The 21,086-nt window shown below is 36.5% G+C and overlaps 1 protein-coding gene across 9 annotated transcripts in view; it reads left to right on the plus strand.

Moving 5' to 3' along the window:
- ZNF385B (zinc finger protein 385B) overlaps nt 1-21,086 on the plus strand; it is a 137,611-nt gene that overhangs the window by 58,643 nt on the left and 57,882 nt on the right. The window contains exon 2 of one of the 9 annotated variants that reach the window (XM_032189968.1): nt 7,485-7,595. The exons of the other annotated variants lie outside the window; for them this stretch is intronic. The gene's annotated coding sequence lies outside the window, so the exon portion shown is untranslated. The remainder of the gene's footprint in view (nt 1-7,484; nt 7,596-21,086) is intronic. 9 annotated transcript variants of the gene reach the window in all.

Below are 21,086 nucleotides of genomic sequence, written 5' to 3' on the forward strand. Positions count from 1 at the left end.
TCTAGCACTTGCTCCCCTGCTAGAATATTTCTTCCTGACTATTATCCTGTACATCATGGGAAAGGGAAAGTCAGTCCTCAGTCTTCACGGGGCCAAAGCTTGAGGAGCCAAAGCTGCTTCTGCTGCTGGGAGAGAATCACCCTGCAGTCCCTGGGGGCAGGGTTTGCATTCTTGTTGCCATTGAGGTCTTGGGAGAGGGGCAGCAGTGCCAAGTACTAGCTGTCAGCAGGGTGAGGGGAAAGCTCTTGTGTAGGAAAATATTCATTCAGCTGTCTCTGACAGCTGCACGTTGCCTACTGGTTGGCTTTGCAGAGCAAGACTCTGCTGTATTGCATGTTGTCTCTGTACCAAATCAGTCATATTCTGCTGCTTATAATCACCTCTAGAAATTCTCTGACTGATTAACAACAGGATTTAAGGTAGAAGAGGCTTCAGGTGATACTCATGTTGATCCCTTGTGTTCTGTCTGCTCAGCAACTGTGGGGAGATGAGAGGAATTGGGCATCTAGGACAGGAATCTGAAATGTGCCAAGTATCCACGGGCTGAGTGCGCTCAGTTCCCATCAGTGGCAAGTTGTACAGTTATGTGAGTTCGTGGATTATGGGCAGACAGCAGCAGGACTCAGCTGTTAGTCTGAGCTTCCTACTCTGTGTAGGAAGGATTGCGCTAGAGAAAGAGGAGAACTGTGTGGCTAAGAGAATTAATTCAAAGAGACTATCCTTGATATTTTCATAGCTTGTGTTGTGTTTCTGTGGATGTAGCAGCAATTTACCTGAGTTGGTGAGGAAGATGAAATATGGAATTTTCTTATTCTTTTCCATTTTGAGATTACTTGCAACATAGAGACACTTGGAGAGAAAAGGTAAGCACTGTTTCTCTGTGCAGCAACTGTTGTCTACTTCAGAATATGGGGCAGGATTCTCCTGTGTTGCTGCATTGTGTCACAGCAGGGAGATCTCTGCATCAGTTCATTATTAGTAGAACTAAGGCAGGTAGGAAGAAACACAAGTCTCTTTTTTTGGATTTTTTTTTTTTTTTTTTTTTGAGTAAGGCTTTGATTCAAAAGTTACTATTTATAATAGCTTCCATTAAACCCTGAGAGTTCATACTGGCAAGTAGCATCCTATTACTAAAGAATAAGCATTTCTCAAGCATTAAAATTGCTATTCAGCTGTTCTTTTGTTTCCATGGCAACTTAAAGAGTAACAACAAAGAAGCAGGTGATGTTATCAGCCAAATAAATAAATAAATAAATAAAAATCTGTAATGCTCAAGTGATTGTTGATAACAACAAAATGGATGCCAGTGCAGGGTCACATACAGTCAGTAATAGATATTGCACCTATGACAGAAGTATTGCATGTGACATTTTAAAGCAGAAAGCATATCACAAAGTAAGGTTGATGCAATCAGCAGATTTTATAAATTATGCATGAGGTACTGTTTCAAAATTCAACAGAAAGCTGTGGTTTGCCTTCTGTAATGGCATGAGTTGCACGCTCATAGTATATACAATATATGCCACCTCAAGAGGAGAACTCAAGGTTTCTGCTTGGTTTGTCAATGGAATAGAGAACAAAGCTCCTAAATAGGGTAAAAGTTAAAGGTAAATGTTCTCATCTACTTTCAGTGTTGATCTAAAAAGGAAGCATGTAAAAAAGAAAAAGCAATGCTTTTCTTACAGATAAATAAAATAAAAGGGGGCTATTGCCACTTTTGATCTCAATCCCATGGTTCCAGGGGCTTGGATATTTTACTGACATGTAGAATTGAAAATCATTCTTGGAGAAAAAGCCTTAAGTAAATCAGACTGAGACTAGTGCTGGAAACCAGCTGTGAGAGACGAATGATTTTAAGAAAGATGCTTGATGTTAGAGCTGGGAGAATTGGAATTAAAGTAGTTTTTATGTAGTTGAGAGGTACTGAATGAGGAAATCTGTTCATAAACAAAAGTAATGATGGATGAGTCAATGAAAATAAAACTGTATTCTTTTAAGTAATTTTTGTCCAATATTTGACAATTCTCTTTAAACTATTGGCAATGAGATGTACTGTGGAAATTCTGCCTCTTAATATATATGTATCCTATCAATACAGCATGTACCAAAATATCTTCTGGAGTATTAAATTAGCTGAATTCAAATGCTACTTTCTCCAATAAATGTGTTGTTAGTGCTCTGTATTTTGTAAAGGTGTCACTTCATTTCTTTAATCCAAGGCTCCTGATTTGAGCTGTCTGTTATCAAAGAAGGCTTTTCTACTCTATAGGAAAGATGGAAGGTGGAGATTGCAGCCAGGTGTTTTTCAGACTTGACAGCATCACACAAGCCCTCATTTGACACAGATAAACCGAACAACTTCGTTCAGTAACAAAAGTACAAGACACCATCTGATGTCTGTTCTAGACTTCAGAGAACTGGACAGATATTCATGTGGTCCTTGGTTACTCATGGCTTCAGTTACACCTGTTTCTATCCCTCCTTAATAAAGGCAACAGATTTTTTTTTTTTTTTTAGTTTTCTTTTATTCAAATACTTGTTTGCATTAAGAAACATGTCCAGCTCTCACTGTCTCCTTGCCTTATGCGTGGAAAAAAAATTTCTTGCCTTTTTTTTTGTTTGTTTGTTTTGTTTTGTTTTTATTTTTTTGGAGGGTGTGGTGGGGGTAATAGAGGGGATATTCATAAAACAAAACTTCAAAGCTTTCAGGGCTGCTAGTGCCTCATCTCCCACTCAAGAAGCTCAGTTTCCTTATTTGTTTTCATTTGTCTCAATTCCAAAAGCTTTCTGAGCAGACCTCTGGTTTTGAAGGTCTGTAGATAAACCTGAAGCATATATGTAATATATGCTAATATATGTAATATGTAAAAGAAGCATATATGCAGTATATGCTAATATATGTAATATGTAAAAGAAACAAGACAGAATGGAGGGAATCTAAATGAAACTGAAATAAATGTAGGCAAATGTACTCTGGTGTTTTTGATGAGATTAATTGGTATGAGTTGATGGAATTGCAGGACTGTAGTCGATTAGAAAAATTAACTTTATTTTTATGAGAGACAAGAGAGCAGCAACACTTGAGATTGACAGGCTCCATTTTACTTGAGTAATAGAGGCTTCTCTATACCCATTTTGTTTCCTGAGAAAGACAACTACATATATAATAGTGCCAAATATGCCTGCATGTCTGTCTTGTGTACACCAGGAGGAACTGAAGGCCACCAGCTGACTCCAGACTGGCTCCAAGCCAAGCAGTGCCTGCTTTAAATCATTATCACTTCAGGCTTAGTTCTGTACCTTGTCTTACGGTGACATTTTTTATCCTGTTGCCATCCTATCCCCTCTTTGTTTGAATCTTCCAGGGAGTATTTGCCTTCTGATATGTTCTCTGTTAAATCTAACAAAGTTGCTTAACCTATAAAACAAAGTTACTATTTTTCTAAATCCATCTCTATAAACACTTTTGAAAACTAAAGGTTGCATACAATTCATTTTTGTGTGATCTATCACCAGTGGAATATTTTTGCAAGTCAAAAATGTATTTATACTTTTGAAACTAACTTTTTCAGTGTGAGCAAAACTTTGAGAAGTGGGATTCCAGAGTCTCAAGGAAAGATGGACCACATGTCTTAATTGCTTTCACTGGTATTAGAACAGATCTCTCAATAGCTAGAATTACAGAAACATTATTAAGTTTGGAAAAAGCCTCCAAGATCATCCGGTCCAACTGTCCCCCAGACGCCAACATTACCCACTAAACCATATCCCTAATCTCAATGTCCAACCTTTCCTTAAACACCACCAGGGACAATGCCTCCGCCACCTCCCTCAGCAACCTGTTCCAGTGCCTGACTACATTGTTAATCTAGTTGCTATCAAAGGATGAACATTGAAATGCCTAAACAGTTGTTATAACTCCATCAATTAATCTGTATAATTAATAAAAATAATCTCTGATTATTTTCCTCCAAATTTTCTATCACGAAATTGAAGTTCCAGTCTTTAAGCAAGATCTTGATGCTTCTCATTATGTAATATATGCAAAGTAAGTAGCAAGTAATCTTGCTGACCATTCTTTTAAATGTGAGACATCTTACGGATTTTTGTAGTTTTTAATGGATATCTCTTTAGAGTTCACTAAGATCTGTCTCAAAGATCTGATTTTAACTTTTTGAGCTACACACATGCACAGGAATCTCACTAAATACCATGAAGCCAGTAGCAGACTTTTTCTTCTGCCAGCTTTTTTCTTACCTTTACTTATTTTCCCTGTGTTTCAAGTCCTTTTTATAGTAAAGGGATTTTCAAATAGCATAGAGCTAGACAGATGCCATAGATTTAAAAGTAGAATTCTTTCCAGATTATCAAGAGGTTTCATTTTATGTAGATGGATTGGATGACTTCTTTAGATTCTGTCTAGTCCTATTTTGCAGTGATTGTTGATGCATCTAGTAATAATGGATGAAAGTCGCTAGTCACCCTAGAAAATAAATAAAAATAAAATAAAGAAAATAAATTCTTTAATAAATATCTTTCTTTGTAACTTGCACAAACCCTAACGTCCCCAAATGCAAGCTGTCTGTCCTTTTCACTGATTGAGCTCTCAGCAACTTGCGTGCAAACAAATTGTTACAGTGCGTATAAGGCAATGAGCAGCAGTGCTTACGATGTGTTATCATGAACTTTGCTAGAAATGTCTTATAGAAAAATAACATTTAAAAACAGATGCAAATTATATTTGTGAATAAAACTGTAATTTTTATATATTTATTGCACAGATCAGAAACCCTGTTCTTGACTACGATATGTTAGTCCTTAATGAAAATATGAAAATAAAAGTGTTCCATGAACAAAAGTTCCCAGTTTCATTACAGCTATGGAACTTTCCATTTCATGTATGGTGGTAGCAGGACTCTGTACAAATTGCTTTGACAAAAATAGTATTATATAAAGTGGAAAATTCCACCTTCAGAGTGAGAGGGAATTTTAGCAACCTTCTTTTCCCAGAATTTGCAAGTAGTGTGTTGGGCACTATAAACTATTCAGTTGTCAACAATCATATTTGACGGAAGTCTAGATGTGAATTTTTTTTTGTTCGCTTTAATTTTCTGCAGGAATTGATATATAACTCTAAGAGTGATTCTGTTACTGTTTATACTGTTCTCTCAATTTAAAATGCAAGAACGTGCAAGTACAACAGGAAAACAAAAACGCAAATTTCAGATACAAAATAAGTGAATTACTTTAAACATTACATGAAAGTTTCTTATTTCTTTATACAACAAAAAAGTAGATATTTCTATACGCTTTCATATTATGATGTTAAGATTTTGACAATCCTGTTTGTGCAGGAAGGACCCACTTCTGTGCTGTGGTCTGCACAGGGTAAAATCCACTGCACTTGTGACGTCACTGATGCAAATTGTGGGATATGTTTGTGGTTTTGTTTTCTTCTGTTAAAATTTGTTTTATCTACCTATTACCTAGAATTTGTGATAAAACTATCTCTGAAAGACACAGTTTCCTTGAAATCAAGAAAGGCCATGTTTATACTACAAAAAAAAGAAAAGTATATGACACTGGCTGTAAATATCTTTATTGTAATTTGTCTTTAATGTCTGCAGTGACTGTATCCATTGGTGATCATTTAATTCTTTAGTTGCCCATATAGCTTTGCTTCTGCTGTATGTATAACACTATTTTATTGTCTTGATACTGATGTGCATGCTGCTGAGACTCCAAAATTCTCTTGGGAGGTTATTCCCACAGTCTGGTTCAGCTCAGAGAGTGCCACCATGAACATTAAATGTCACTGAGCGTAATCTTGGTTTTGAGAAACTTTCCCCAATGTTCAGACCCATGTGTATGTGTGTCTTTTTATTTCAGTTCTCTCTATTTTTCAAACCTTTCCACAATTCTTTACTAGTCTTTCTAATACCCAGTCTGCCCTCTTGCCTCTCTGTCTGTTGTGTATTGTAGCACATACATATGTAACTCTTTATATATGCTAGACTTTCCACAGCTTGCTTCTTATATCAGTCTCTTCAATTTGTAAATCCTTTCCAATTTGAAAGGCACCCACTGCTTAACACAGTAAGCATTGTCAGTAAGGGACCAATAATTCCTTGCTTCATGGAAAATGTATATTGATTCTTTGAGCTTTGTCCCTCATGCTGTGGTCAGGTTATTAGGCTTCAAACATGATAGTTTTATGTGGAAGAGAGAACTGGGCTTTTCCCTCATTAACCTTAATTGCTACTCTGGCAGGTTAGTCCCTCACTCTTGCAACTCAAGTATTATTTGGAAACATACCAGATGTTTTTATTGTGTGTACCTTTTCATATTTCTTGCTACGTAACCAAGGTTATCTTTAGAAGGATAAACAAACAAACAATAATAATAAACGTTTCAGATAGAACGTCCAGATATTTTTCTTTTCTGTAGCTTTTTGTCTGTCTTATTTTTGCTATACAGCTGCCTGATAGATTGATTTGTCAATCTATGATCTGTACCTGTCCCTGCATATGAAGACCACATGGTTTTATATTGATTTACAGATTTACTCTACTGTTATGATTGAATATACACATACAGAAATGGAAATATTGGACAAAGCTCATCAGGTCCGTACCCCTGTTAATGTAGGCATAGTGGTTTACAATCTCAAATCTTGTTGAAGTTTTCTTCTGACCACAGTGGAATCCGGCTGAGCTTAGAAGTTATTTCCAGCTTGAGTTCATTCTCCCTTTATTTCATCATGGATGCCAAGACTTAAATACCATGAGATCCTACCCCATAAGATGAACATTTCGCAGTTAATATTGGAAATTAATTTAAAATATGCCAGAAGACATTTTTCCTTAAGTTTTGTTGTAAAATGATGGCTATGTTTATTGTTGAAATCAATGCTGTTAAATCTGGGGGAAAAAAATGGTGAGATTTATTTTATTTTATTTTATTTATTTGATTTGATTTATTTCCCCATTCTGGCTGCATTGTTGTTTAAAAACAAGGGGTTTTTGTTTCTTTTTTTTAATTGAGGTATCGGTCACTGATCTGTATTCAAATGTGTGTTTCATGAGGGCTTTAAAATATGCTACATACATTTCTGTTTTTCTGTTATAGAAAAGACATCTGAGGATTAAGTTTCACTTTGCATGACTCATTTTTGTTTTGTGTAATTTTCAGAAGTGTGTAATAGAAGATGTTTGAGATTCTTGTCCAGGGAAAAAGTGTTGTAGAGGTAGGCATTTCTGTGTTGGCAGTAAGCTGTAAGATAGAAATTGTCTTTGCAAAACAAAACTAGTGAAATAGACCTTCAATTAAAACAAAAAAAAAAAAAATAAAAGGGCAAAATAAACAAAAATCTTAATATGTGTAACTTAAAGGGTAGATGTAGATTACTTCTCTCTGTTGTAAACATTCTACTACTGGAAAAAAAAATAAATAAATAAAAAAAAGATTTATTCTTCTCTTTCCAGTTCTCTTCTGCACTCTGGCTATAATTAAATACCTAAGGACGTTTTTTCCATTTTGAAGCAACTTAGGCCATCCCGATCTTTCTGATTAGAGTACATAAAAGCAGATTAATGGTAAGTTCAGTTGCCTGATTTCTTCCTGTGCTTAAAGGCATATACTATAGTTATGGACGAGTTTCAAGCAGATTCTAATATCAAATCCTTCCAGAGAATGGTTTTGAAAATTCTGGAAAAAGAGACAAATTATAAGGGTGTACTTAGTGGAGGTAGAGGGAGATTACTCATGTTATCTGTTGGCGGTGACCATGTTAAAAGTATGAGCTCTTCCTGTAGGTGGTTGACCTCCAGGGAACACTTCTGAAAATGCAAGTTCAGAGCCTAGTTCTTAATTACCTTAATCAACCCCGGCTCCTGAATTAGTGACTCTGTTTAGATTGGTTAGATTCCCTAACAGCAGTGAGCGTATTCTGGAGTATGGTTTCACTCTGAAAGGCTGTTCTATTGCAGAAATATATGGCATATTTTAAACCCATTCTGGAATGTAGGCGACTGTGAAAACATGATTGCTGTATCCACAGGAATGTATAAACCTGGGCCTTAACTAAGGAACCAGTCTTTCATCTCTATCTTTGCAAACTTCTCTTGCCCAATTTAGCACGCTACTGTGGCAATAATTAGTGCAAGGAGATGTTGTGATTCAGGATGTTTGCAAAGCAATGGAAAGAGAGTGTTTGTGATGAGGAAACTGCAGCATGTGGAACAGAATATGTGGTGGTAGATAGAGGGGTATAAGCTGTGATCACCTCCTCAGGCTACAGGTTGTTCTGCATGGCTTGTTGCTCTGGTCCTCCTGATGCAGATGCTGTCATCTCTGTGGTATCATGGTTGTTTCCCTTTTTCCATTCGGTGTTTGTGTATCCCACGCATTTACTGGGTGTCTTTGTGCAGCAGCTTAGGAAGTATTAGCCAATGAATAGCATGTAGCGTTTTTTGTTAATGTATAAGTGCGTTAACAAATGTCCTAATACCTCCTCTTGTTACTCCTTTGCACTGCAAAATGCTAGCTATAGCATCTGGCCTGTCAGCTGGTGTGTCTACACAGAGCTCCTTCTGCTCAAGTTAACTGGCCAAATTTCACTCTTGTACTGCTGCTAATTCCAGTGAGTCTGGGGACTTAAAAGGAACGATGGATTCACACCAGGGTAATGCATGCAGGTTTGGACCATTTGCTGGAGTTTTGTACATTGCACATTATACTTCCAGGTACACAAGTAGTTTTACTTCCCTCAGTATTTCTCAATAGCAAATATATGTAATTAAAAGGAAAAGAGCAGAGATATGTTATAGTTTTTTTTTTGCCGTGTCTAATGCGTATTGCCTTTCAATCAGAAAAGCCTCTATTACTTCAGTCTTGCCAAGAACTAAGTATGAAGCAATAGCAAATGTGCATGGCACTCAAGAGAATTAAGGAAAAGGTTCAAACAAGAATTTAAAGACCAGTGATTGGAAACATGGTCTATTTCTTAATACAGGAGAAGTAAAGTTCAGAACAGAGAAAAATGCATGGAAGATTGTGCATTGCTTCATTTTTACTTCTCAAAATCATAGGCTTAATCTTTACTTTGGTAAACAGTCAGGGGGTTAAAAAGAGAATGGACAAGGCAAATATTTCTACCCATTCCAGGATGCAGGTCAAAGCCTGTATGCTGCTTAGATCTGTCCAGTTTATTAGCACTGAGGAAACTAAATGTTAAATAAAGATTACTGCTTTTAAAAACAGAGTAAAATATTACATTTGAAGATAGTGAAAATATGTTTTAGAGATAAGAGGGAGTTATATTCTTAATAGGCATAAGAACAGGATAGGCATCTTACCTAATTTTCTTTCTTGTTAAGTTATGCACCAAAAAGTTACCGTCTATTTGTTAATAGAAAAAATGTAGCACCTGAAATGACCAGTAGTGAAGGGACTTTTGCACAGAGGATTGAATGTTTTTTTTCTTCTAGACTCACATATCTGACTACTTCTTTTATCAAACTTACTGTGAGAGTTTGCAAGTTCCTTTAAAGACATCTAAGTGCAAATTATCAGGAAGTGCAGCAAGGATAATTTGACTAAAATATAAGCTCTTTGTGTACTAAAGCACAAAGACTGTATGTATAGATAGGAAATGGAAAGTAGTTCAAATTACAAACAATAATAAAGAAAGAGTAATATAAATATATAGGACAACATTAAAACAGAAACAACAAACAAAAAAAGAGCAAGAAATGAAACTGGAATAAGCATCAAACTTTAAGAAGTTTTTCTGTAAATTCACTTACACTGCTTACAAAACACCAGGGAAAAAGCTGGATTGTTATTATATGGATGTCAGGAAGTCAAGAAGCTGGGATTGCGTGGTGCCATTTTTGCATTATTGGTGTTAGAAAGATCAATTGTTTTAACATGATGATCGTCTTAATAAGTGAAGAGGGGAAGTTAAGTGAAAGGGGGAGATTGCAATGTAAGAACGAGTTAGTGTTTTGCTGAACTGGGATCTTCAAAATGCTGGATCTGACAAATGCTGTACAGGGACATTTGTGCTAGTGGAATTCTGGAGCTCTTACCACTTGTGAAGAGAAGAGGAAGTCCCAGAGCATTAAAAGAGACCAGATGGGTCACAGTGTTTGTAAAAAAGGAGAAGGACCAAACTGAGTTTAAGAACTAATGTGTTATCTTCCCTTTGAAAAAGCAGACAAATGAATTTGTGCCAAAGCATACGAAGGAGAACAGGATCTGAGCAAAAAGCAATAGGGTACACAAGCAGGGATCGCTGCTCTGTGAATGCAGAAAAGGATTGCTGCATATCACAAGCTGATTTTGAGTTAACATTGCCACATTCGACAGATGCTGTCCTGCGAGAGAGAAAACCAGAAACAATTTGGCAGGCATTAAATTTGTCTGCTATGTTGCCAGGAAGCTGAGGGACGGTTCAGGTGAGTCTGAGTAGGAGTGAGAAACAGCACTGGTCACAACACTTCTCATTTTTCATACACCCCCATCTCAGTACTCTCCATTGCACTATCGTGGATTCAGTTTAATCAGCTCATGGGTCTGGTTGAAAGGAAATTTATCTTCTGTTGTTTTGTTGCTGGTTTGTTTCCAGGTGGCCTGACTCGCTGTGCTAGCTCAAGGGAAGAGTTGGGAATGGAGGGGTAGTGGGGCTGCCCAGTCTGCTCAAGTGTGGTCATGGAAAGTAGATTAGATGCATGCTGCATGGAAGTTTTCATAAAACTCCTTTCATGCTGTTTTCACATCGACTATTACCTTCTGTTTATTTCCATGTTATTTGATTAATTAGATTTAATTTATGAAATGTGATATTAAAGTGATACTAACTATTCTTTGAGAAGTTAGGGGTGACTTTTTTTTCCAAGAGTTACACTATCTGAAGTTCTGTTGAAAGTCAATGAATATATTAAAGTGTTTTTTGTTTGTTTGTTTGTTTTGGTCCAATTTCAATTTAATTTTACAAAAACATTCTGTTAAGTACACTTTTTTTTTTTTTTTTTTTTTTTTTGACTGTGAATGCAAGTAAGGGTAGGGTTGCCCAAGTTCTTGTCATGCAGTCTTTGAAAACATAACAGCATTGAAACTCTTTATGATATATCCCTGCCAGAGCTGGTGCACTGCTGCTTCCAAAAGCAAAAATGTTTCTAGTTGAATGCCAGTCATTAATGAATGTTCAGTAACACTACTAATGTGGTGATCTGTGCTACCAGATCTATTAGTTTTAAATCTATTTATTCATTCCTTCCCATGTAAGAGAGGGTACATACCATGTATTATAATTTTATAGATTTTTAATTTTTTACTTATTCATCAATCCCAACTTTGAGAATACATAAATCAGTATTCCTTAATTCGCATTTGAGGATTTGAGGACTCTGTTCTTCTGAATCTCATGACCCTGAAGTGTCTCTGTAAGCCTGCACTCCAAGGTCCCCTTTTATTAACTTTTTCAAAAATTCAGACACCATCCCTTTTAAAAATAAAAATATAAAAAAAATATATAAAATAAAAAGAACTTATTTAAAAGATACAGCTCTGTAGCTGCGAGCTAGCCATCTAAAACAGTAACCCCTAACTTTAATTACAAGAAATGGAAAAGGTGCCACTGTGTGGTGATGTCAATAGTAGGCTGCCCTCCCTCTGGAGTCATGTTGCAAACACTGTCCTCGAGGGTAATTAAAGTTAAGCACACAATTACAGAAGCCCTGATTTGTTTGGACTTGTTGGTTGCCCACTGTCTCATAGCACCTAACATCACAAACGCACCATGTTGAAATGAAAGGATTATTTATTTCTGAGTCTCACACTGTGCGTATGTTTAAATGCTGTGGTGGAGGTGGACTGTAGCCTTGGGTACTAAGGTAAGCATCATGACACCGATTAGCAGTGGGAACTGGGACTGCATGGTCTGTTTTATGCTTTTGTTTTGCTAAAATGATTCACGGTTGTGTGATCTTAGCTAACCTCTGCAGCTTCTGAATACTCTAAGGCACTGGTGATCTATAGCACTTCTATTTTCTGAAACATTGACAATTTTTTATTAGACAGAAAGCTAAACTTTATTCATCAGTGAACCTGGTTTCCATGGCAGACAGTTTCAGTAGAGCACTTTCAAAAACCTGTATTGCCTGTTGATACAATCTTTTTATCTGATGGACATTTAGGGAGTAATGCCAAAAGAAGATCTTAGAAAAGGAAAATGAGAAACAAGTTGGGTAACCGAGTTTTCTAGAGGTGACTGTGTAGAAAGTGGGAAAAGCAAATGAAGCATGAATTATCTGAGCCATGACGACTTTTAAGAGAGTTGATAATTGTCTAATTGGTTAAATGGTTAGACACATCTGTGAGGTTGTGTCTGGGTCTAGACTCACTTTTAACTTTGTGTACACTGTTGCCAAGCTGCTGTGTTGGGGTATTGAAGTGGAATAAGGAGAAAGAAGCCAAGTGCAGACATAAATGCTCCAAATGTAAAAGATAAGGTGTGATGGCGTTATGTGAGCATTAACAAAATGGTAACCCATCAGCATTCTCTTTGATATACTTGTTTGTTGTTAGTGGATAGCAACTCAGGACGTCCTGAAGGAAAGGCTGTGTTGAGCTTCACTAAAAATTAGATGATGAGCTCAGTGGTGTCAGAATTTGGGATAAAAGGACTAGATATTGAGAAACATCTTATCATATGAGAAGTGTAGGGGAAATTCACTCTCTAGAAAGCAAAGTGCAACCAGGTTCTATCCCCAGTATTATGGAACTTTTAAGGTGGTGTAAATTGAGTCCTTTTTTTTGCAGCTATTCCTTAGTAGGGACACTTTAGTTTGTAAGGAAACACTGTGTTAAATCAAAAGGTACTTTTATACTCCCCCCTAATAAGTTTTCCATTTTCTAGATAAAGGTACTTATTTTAAGAGGTTGCTCATCACTATACAGCAGTTCCCTAAAGGGGAAAAAGCACTTGGGCTTGTACTGGCATGGTAATAAACTGTTGGCACAGTTTAGTTACTGTGTTGAGATCCTGAGATAGTTACTGTGCTTCATCCTGGGACACTAACTGTTTCAATGTCCAGGACCCAAGAACACGCATTTAAGACAAAACAAAACAAAAAACAATAAAAACAAACACGGGATGTAAGTTGACCTATGCTCTGGACAAGATTGTGGCTTCAGTAGGCTGGTGGTGATATTTTTTCTTTTTATTAGAGTTGACAGCATAAAAGCAAATAGTGCTTTCTCATTGCACCTTTGCATTGGGAGAGTGGAAAACGCAAGGGGGGGGCAGATGATTTGAGTAAAACAACAAAAGAGATCCTTAGGATTTCAGAAAGATCTCTGTATAAATGGCAAGAGAGCTGAAAAAGAAACAGCTGTTTTCGCTGTGTTTTATTTATTTTTTTTTCTGTCATATTTGGACAACTTCAAAAGAGAAAACCACTCCAAAGCAGCATTTCCCAGAACCAGGTGGGAACAGAGGAGAGGGCAGAGTTGCTAAGGCTGTGGGTACCAGAGGAAGAGGTCTGAGCAAGCCAGGACTTTCCAAGAAAAAGAAGCTGGAGTGGACTGCAAAACTAGCTGACCTCAATGCAGGCAGGAGTATTGCATTTATTAATAGTTGTCACTGTTTGTTTAGATTAAAATCCAACTTACAGAACTAGATGGTGTTAAGATGTAACAAGCCGCTCTGCTTTTCGGTCAAACAAATCATCTTGTTTAGTTTAGAAAATTATAAGAAAATTAGCTCTTTAAATTACTAATGACAAATATTTCCATACTGCCTATACATAATAAGAAATTGTGGTTCTGCTGCAGCCAGAATGTTTCTTCTGAATACATGTATTAGTGAAGAATGGTCCTCATTTTACCTAATTGCTTAAGCTTGAGAAGGAGCCAGTACCAACAGATATGTATTAATACTAGTATAATACTTCTAGAGTTTGTTTGACTTGGGAATATAAATATTGCAAAAAGTGTGTGGAGCAATGTAGCATGATTGCTGTAAAATTCAATCTGGGTATTGCACTAGTGTGCACTGGATTCTCAGCTGCAAGAATCCAGGGAAGACTGGAGGCAAAAGGAGGAAGAATGCTGGTGTGGGTCACATTCTGTAAACCTGGGAAGGGATGGAGCTCTCCCAAAAGTTAGGAGCAGATAATTGTAAGTTATTTAAGGAAAATGTAAGGTTGTCTGTTCAATTTCTAATTATTGGACTATTCTGCATATTCCATCTTTGTGCTATCTTATATATAAAACCTACAGCGATTCTAGTTATTTCAAACTACTAGAAATGCAGTACAACTGCAAGGAGAGTAAGAATTTCTTGATCAATGTTTTGATCTACGTGTCTCTAGAATAATGAAATTACGGTTTTCTGTTATCCATCTATGCTCCCACCCCCTACTATTGATAGACATCGCTATTTGTTCTCCATGATTTTGGTGTACGAAGTGTTGAGATTAGGAGAAGAAATATTATTGTATTTCTCTCTATATATTATTATTATTATTACAGTAAAGATTTTAAATATCAGCTTTTCTATGATTGCCTTCATATCAAACATATGTATAGTATTTACAATATTTAGTCTGCATAAAACATTGGAGAAAGAATATTAACAAATCATAGAAATTAGTGATTCCAAGTCAGTCAGATTTATGTTTTTATTTCAGAATCCTTTTAAGAAATACATGCAATATATAGCTATACTTCTTTTCTTTTTGATTGTAAATAAGCTATATATAATCATCAACACTAGATAAGTAAGTAATGGTCGACTTTTTGGATTGATGAAATGGCAGAAATTCCATTCATTTCAGAAACATCAAGTTTCAATTAATTTTTGGTATTGACCTAGTCAGTGGAATCCTACATGTATTTGAAAAGTAGAAATACTTCATTTCATGGTATCTGATTTTATACAAAAAGAGAATATGGAATTCTGTTAGCATGTCTTAATAATACATTTATTTCTAGATGATAATGGAAATAGTAACTTAAAGCATACTGTAAATCACATTTTAATTTGCAGGGACAGAACTATTTTCATCATCTGACGTGTTTCTTAGATAGTTCATACTTGAGCACAAAGATCTTAAACTGCACATTATATAGGTTATTTGTACGTTGCAGTGAAGTTGCATCAAATGCCTCTGGCTTTTTTGAAACAACCACTGAAAAAATAAATACAAAATAAATACAAAATAAATTTTGTATGCGTATGTTGCTTTGCAACATAGGCCTGGGCTAATGCTTTCTCATAACTTGTGTTAAGATGCTTATACAGAGTGCTTCTTGCTTAAGAATGCTGTTGAATAGTTGTAAGCTCTGTAACAGTTCTTGCTGTCTCTCCTTGTGGCTTCTGAAGGAAAAAAAAATAAAAAGAAAATAAAAAAAAAAATCTTTGAGGATTGTATCCATTTTTAGTTGTCAGACTTGGATGAGGGTGTACATGTATGATTTGTGCTGTTTAAATCAGTTAACATCTCAGTGGAAGGTCTGATTGGTCCTTTGGTTTCTGAATAACATTTGAAGTATGAATTCAGTGCATTCCAAGTTTTAAAAGACATGTAAGTTACTAGCTCTGGTGATAACCATATTAACCCTCAAAGGACCTGCATCCTCGTTCATTAATGAATTAGTGTGCATGATGCCCTGGGGACACAGAAGTTCTTAGTATTTTTCCTATTGTCAACTGGGGGCTGTGTCATATCTCACACATACTGAGGTTTTGTTTCAAGGTATTTTTAAAAACAAGTTACATTGTCTGGATAGAGAATATGTTTTCGGATCATGTTAATTTGCTGTTAGGGAAGCTGCTGAAGGAGTGGCCTTCTCTCTTCTTTATTACTTTAGTTTCAACACAATGGCATTTATGGATATCATAAATCTCATTTATCATAATTTTGTATTATAAGGAATCAATGTTTTGCTGATTGAATTCTAAAAAAAAAAAATGCTTTATTTCTTCACATTGTTTTGTGAAAAAGAAGCGAGAATGTCTTAAACTTCATGAATATTAATGAATATCCTTGAATAGCTTTTACCTTAAGCATTTTGATATCAGCACCTACTTTTCAGAAACTCAGAAGTATTTTACTTGGAATCCACTTTTTTTTTTTTTAGCAGATTATCTTATGTGTGAAGAAGAGCACGTGACATTCTGTAATGCCCATGTATAGCAATATACAACAAGCAATATTAGAAGATTCTTAAATCATGTAAGCTTTGAGAAGGAAAAAAAGACTAGTATTCTATTGCTCAATATAGAGAGATATGGTAGGTGCTCTGGTGACAGATGTCATATGAATACCAAAATTAAAAAATGTAGTAACATTCAAGTGACTAATTTTGCCTCTCATTTATGGTGAAAAAAATCATGCTATTGAGTGTAGCTAGGTCTGCGACATGATGAAATGGAGGTATTGGAACCTTGGCAAGATACCTATTGATTTTTTTTTTTTTTTTTTTTAATGGGGTGCTTTTCTGTAGTTAGGTGTTGATTTCTTTTTTTAAAAATAATGTAATTATACCAATTTTCCCATAAAGGTGCATAAAAGCAAGTGTAGGCTTGGCTGTGTTTTTGTTTTCGTTTTTTTTTTTGTTCCTGTGTTTGTTTTGTTTTACGTCACAGGCAATAGAGCTGAAGAGAGTTTTATATTTATGAAAGCCTAGGTACTACCTCTGGCTCTAACCTGTTTATAGAACAGTTTTTGAGGCACATGCTGAAATAAATGTTTCTGACAACATTCAAAGCTTCCACTGACAAAATTAATAAATTTAACTGAAAGCCGTGGAGACTCAGATAAAGGTTATGGGTGAATGCATGCAGAATTCTCACAGAATCGTTCCATGAAACATTTCAAACATGTTCTGCCTGGTCTTAAGGCTGTACTTGAACTTTGAAGGAAAAAGCTGTAAATTGAGATGACAGTGTGAAGTGTAAAGGCAGGGTGACTGTGCATACTGTGGTTGCAATCCGTAACAAATTCAGCCAACGTGCAAAACAAAAGGGACAAGTTGTCACCCCCTGCCCCTTGAAGGGATACTTTTGGTTCAAGCAGTGTCTAAAAAATGCTTCACTAAAAAGGTCAAGGGAGGAGAAAACCCTGGACTCACCCATCCCATCAGTTGTTCACATGTTGCTACGGTTCCCTGACTGGGTGAGACAACTAAACGTTGCTCTAGAGAGTGATGGCTCCTTATAGCCAGAAATGGTCAGACAATTCAAGGATGAGAAAGCCAGCATGTCCTCTCCCTAAACTGAAACTTTGGTGTAACTGGTGGTGGGTGTCGATAACTCAGATGAGGCCCCTTTAATGTTTTACCCAATACTGTGTTGGGCACAAGTTAAACAAAGATGATCACATGCAGTGTGAAGTGGATGCAGATTGTCCAGTCCATAGAAATTTTTTTACAGGATACTTTAATTCAGTCCTGATAGCACTTCAGTTACTCTTCCACTTGCTCCTGGCTTGACTGTGGACTTCTTCCTTGGATGTGAAGACCGTAGTGTTGTATTAACATCTTTAATTAAAAATGGGAAGGAATTGAACATGGCGCTAGATTTCTCTACAGTGACCTTTAGTGAAAGCTTTCCAAGACCATGCTCTCAACTTTGAAAAGAGTAATTTGTTTCTTTAAATATGCTGAAATTTTTCACAAAATGTCTTAGATGAGTAATTTATGATTTTGTATGTGTTCATATGTGTAATACTGTAATACTGACGCAAATTAGAGGAATTAACGTGCAGGCATTACATGTTTTTGTGTGTTTGTATGTGATAGAAAATGGTCTTCAAGAGAAAATCAGAGGTAGTATTTTCACAACTAGTTTTCAGAGGGGTGCAAAGGGAGCAGTTGTGTGCTTGGATTTCACTGGACTTGACACCTCTCTTGAGAAGGATGACCGGTAGCAGAAGCTAGCTGTGTTTGCCTCTGCCTCGACTGTGATCTTGCCAGTTGTGCCTTCTGCAGCTTTTCTGTGGAGCAGGAAAAGAAGAGCAAGGGAGTTGCTGGAGATTGGTGGAATCCCTTTGCCACCTGCCAGGCTGTCTGTAACACATCTTTCACTGGTACTGCCATGGGAGAGACCGGTACAAAACTTTCCAAATGCTTCCTCCAAAATATTGCTTTCATTGCTTAATTATGTGCCTTTATTGTTAGACACAGATCAAGTTTGGATAAAGACGACAAAGTCTAATCTTTATAAAGCCTTCAGTGGCCCAATGAGTTTCAGAGTGCATGAAGCCATGTGTACGTGGTAAAGACAAGCAGAACATATTAGACAGGGACTTGCTTTTGAGATGTGGAGGAGGAAGAAAAGTTTTTTGTTTTTTGTTTTTTGTTTTTTTATAAAATGAGACATTTTAGATCAGACGAGTTTGTTTTCCCTCTCCTAGACAACAATCAAGCAGACCAGTTGAGGTTTGGTGCATAATTTTGGCAGTCTGTTGCTTTCATCCCCTGTGCTTAGGTAGCTCCCACAGTGGTAGTCACAAATGAAGGTTTTTTTTGTTTGTTTGTTTTTAAGGTTAGAAATTACAAATTTGAAATGAACAAATGAATTTACAAGAAAGATCAGTTATATTTATGCCAAAGACTCACTAGTAGTTTAAAACAATCTGTGTTTGACATGGTAAATTGTCTTTATCATTAAAATGCTAATGAAATGGTAAACATCTGTTAAATTTATGATGATAATGAAGCTTGTCAGCTACATCTTTCTTATGCCAGTATTCCTGCTTAGCTCAGGTCTGCATACAGACCTGGTGTAGTGATGGCAAAAATCTATCTGACTTTTTGAAGAAATGCCAGTGGAAAAGTATGCCCTGTTCTGTTGGATCAGATCATTGTCCTGAAGTGCTTCCTCCTCTAGTTTGGGTCATCCTTACCTGATCATTCTTCCAGAGGCTTTCAGACATGAGTCTGAAAATCGAACTTCAGTCAAACAGGACCACTGGTATATGGTCGGCAATAGTAGGAGTAGTAAACAGCAAAACAGAAGTGAACAAATTTATTATTAATGCCTACACTAATCAGTCTGGTAGGTGTGTATGTATTCTATTCGACAGAGACTCTGAATGTATCCTAATTTAGTGATCATGCATTATGCTGGCAGCAGAAACACCATGGGCTGCTAAACTGTGGGCAGATTTCAGATGTATTTTAAATGATCTGTACTCAGCTGAGGCATACAATGAAGATTGCATTGTTTAGCAGAGGATGCTAATAGGTTTTTAATTTTTAAAATTTTTAGGCCAAATGTTTTCTATACCTCGGTTATATATAGCATCACAAACCTCGCTTAGTTCTGATTTTAAATACCAGTCACAATTTAACTCTGTTCTCTTTTTTTCTGTAAAATTTAGTTAAAAGATGTAACCATATTTAGCTTCATTGCTTCATATTTAGCTTCGTAGCTTAATTGAAGTGTGTATATGCAAAGAGAGGACAGATCTTTTTTAACTCCATGCATCTTTAATTGCTTCTGAACTTCAAAGAGAAACTTGTAGAAGTTTGATGATGATGGCACTTTATGGAGTTTAGGTAATTGAATACAGTGTAGCTGCTGTTGGAGTACAACTCTGAAATCTAAATTATGTAAAGCTACTGTTTCAGAACCAGCAAGTAGAAATAATCATCATTTTTGCAGTCAAAGATATTTTCTTTGGGTAAATCCTCTGAGATGCTGCTTTCCTGTTGATGCTTTTTTTTTTTTTTTTTTTCCATTATGGATATGAAGTAGAAACTATGGGCATGTTAGACAACCTTTAGTTTTTTGCCATGTGTGACTCCACTTGAATAAGCTTTGACTTAAATAAGCACAAGTGTCAATGAGTTACAGGGGCTCATGCAGAATGCAGGGTTTAACTGACATAAAGATCTGAAAAAAACTTGCATCTATGAAAGTATTGGGGTAGGAGAAGAGAGAAAATATTCTGGAATATTTTCTCAATATCTCAAGCATATTTTTCCTTTCAAGTTGTGCAGCTCAGTTGGGATGGAGTCCTAATAGTTTTCTCTCCGTAGTTGTCAATGACCCATCTTTCTGCTATCCTTACCCTTTGCCTGTAGAAGGAACAGAGAATAGATTATAGCCTGTTACTCATCTGCTAGGCCATAATACAATGTTTACTATGCTGCAGCTGTGATCAAATTGACTGTGTCTCCAACATCTACAAAATTTGAGCTCAGGGCTAGTTTCAAGTGTTTGGCCATCCAATAAATTCATGCAGCCCCATCTGGCTTCTGAACTCTGCTTTCCTCTCAGACACTATAGAATGAAGAAACTACAGTTTTGAAGTCACGTCTGTGGATGCAGAGCGAAGAGATGAAGAAGGAGGAAAATTCCTCTGCCTGGAATTTTGCATGTCCTTAATAGGGAGAATGGGAGATAGATGCAAATTATTTGATTTTGTGGGAGAAGAGAGGGAAAACTGCTTGGTTTACTTTTCTCCTTTTTTCCCCTCCTGAGTTTAAAAAACTCTGACAACTTCTATGAGAGAGAGAGAGAGAGAGAGAAAAAAAAAAAAAAAAAAAAAGTTTAGTCTCTGTGTCAGCTCTGTTTGAGACCAAAGAAGCTCCCTAGAGAACTGTTACACTCCTGGCTGATGTGCTGGCCACTGGTGAGCAGGAGAGGGAAGTAATGATGGAGAAATTCTGGCAGAAGGGACCTAGAGGAAAGGCAGAGAATGACTCACCCTCCTGTTAAGACATGGGACACTTGTGTTCCAGTGCCTGCTCAAGTCTGTGTTGAATTATTTATTCAACCCAGGAAGGAGCATCTGAATTTTGTTGTTTGTTTTTTTAGTTAATTTTTGATTTCAGTGAAGGGAAATATTGTTTGAAGTCTACTTTGTATGATTTCAGGGGGGAAAAATTACTCCCACAGGCATAGCTGGAAGCAGTGTGCTAGGCATGTTATCGTGTGGGTAGGGCAAACAGTTAGTTATAAATGAATGTTTGGACATCTGTGCCTTCACATTCCTTTGGGGTCTTGTTGGGGAGTGATTCTCAAGTGTATACAGCAACAATTCCAGTATGTGCATTTCTGGAAAGCC

The sequence above is a fragment of the Aythya fuligula genome, chromosome 6 (assembly GCF_009819795.1).
Source record: "Aythya fuligula isolate bAytFul2 chromosome 6, bAytFul2.pri, whole genome shotgun sequence".
Classification (NCBI taxonomy): Eukaryota; Metazoa; Chordata; class Aves; order Anseriformes; family Anatidae; genus Aythya; species Aythya fuligula.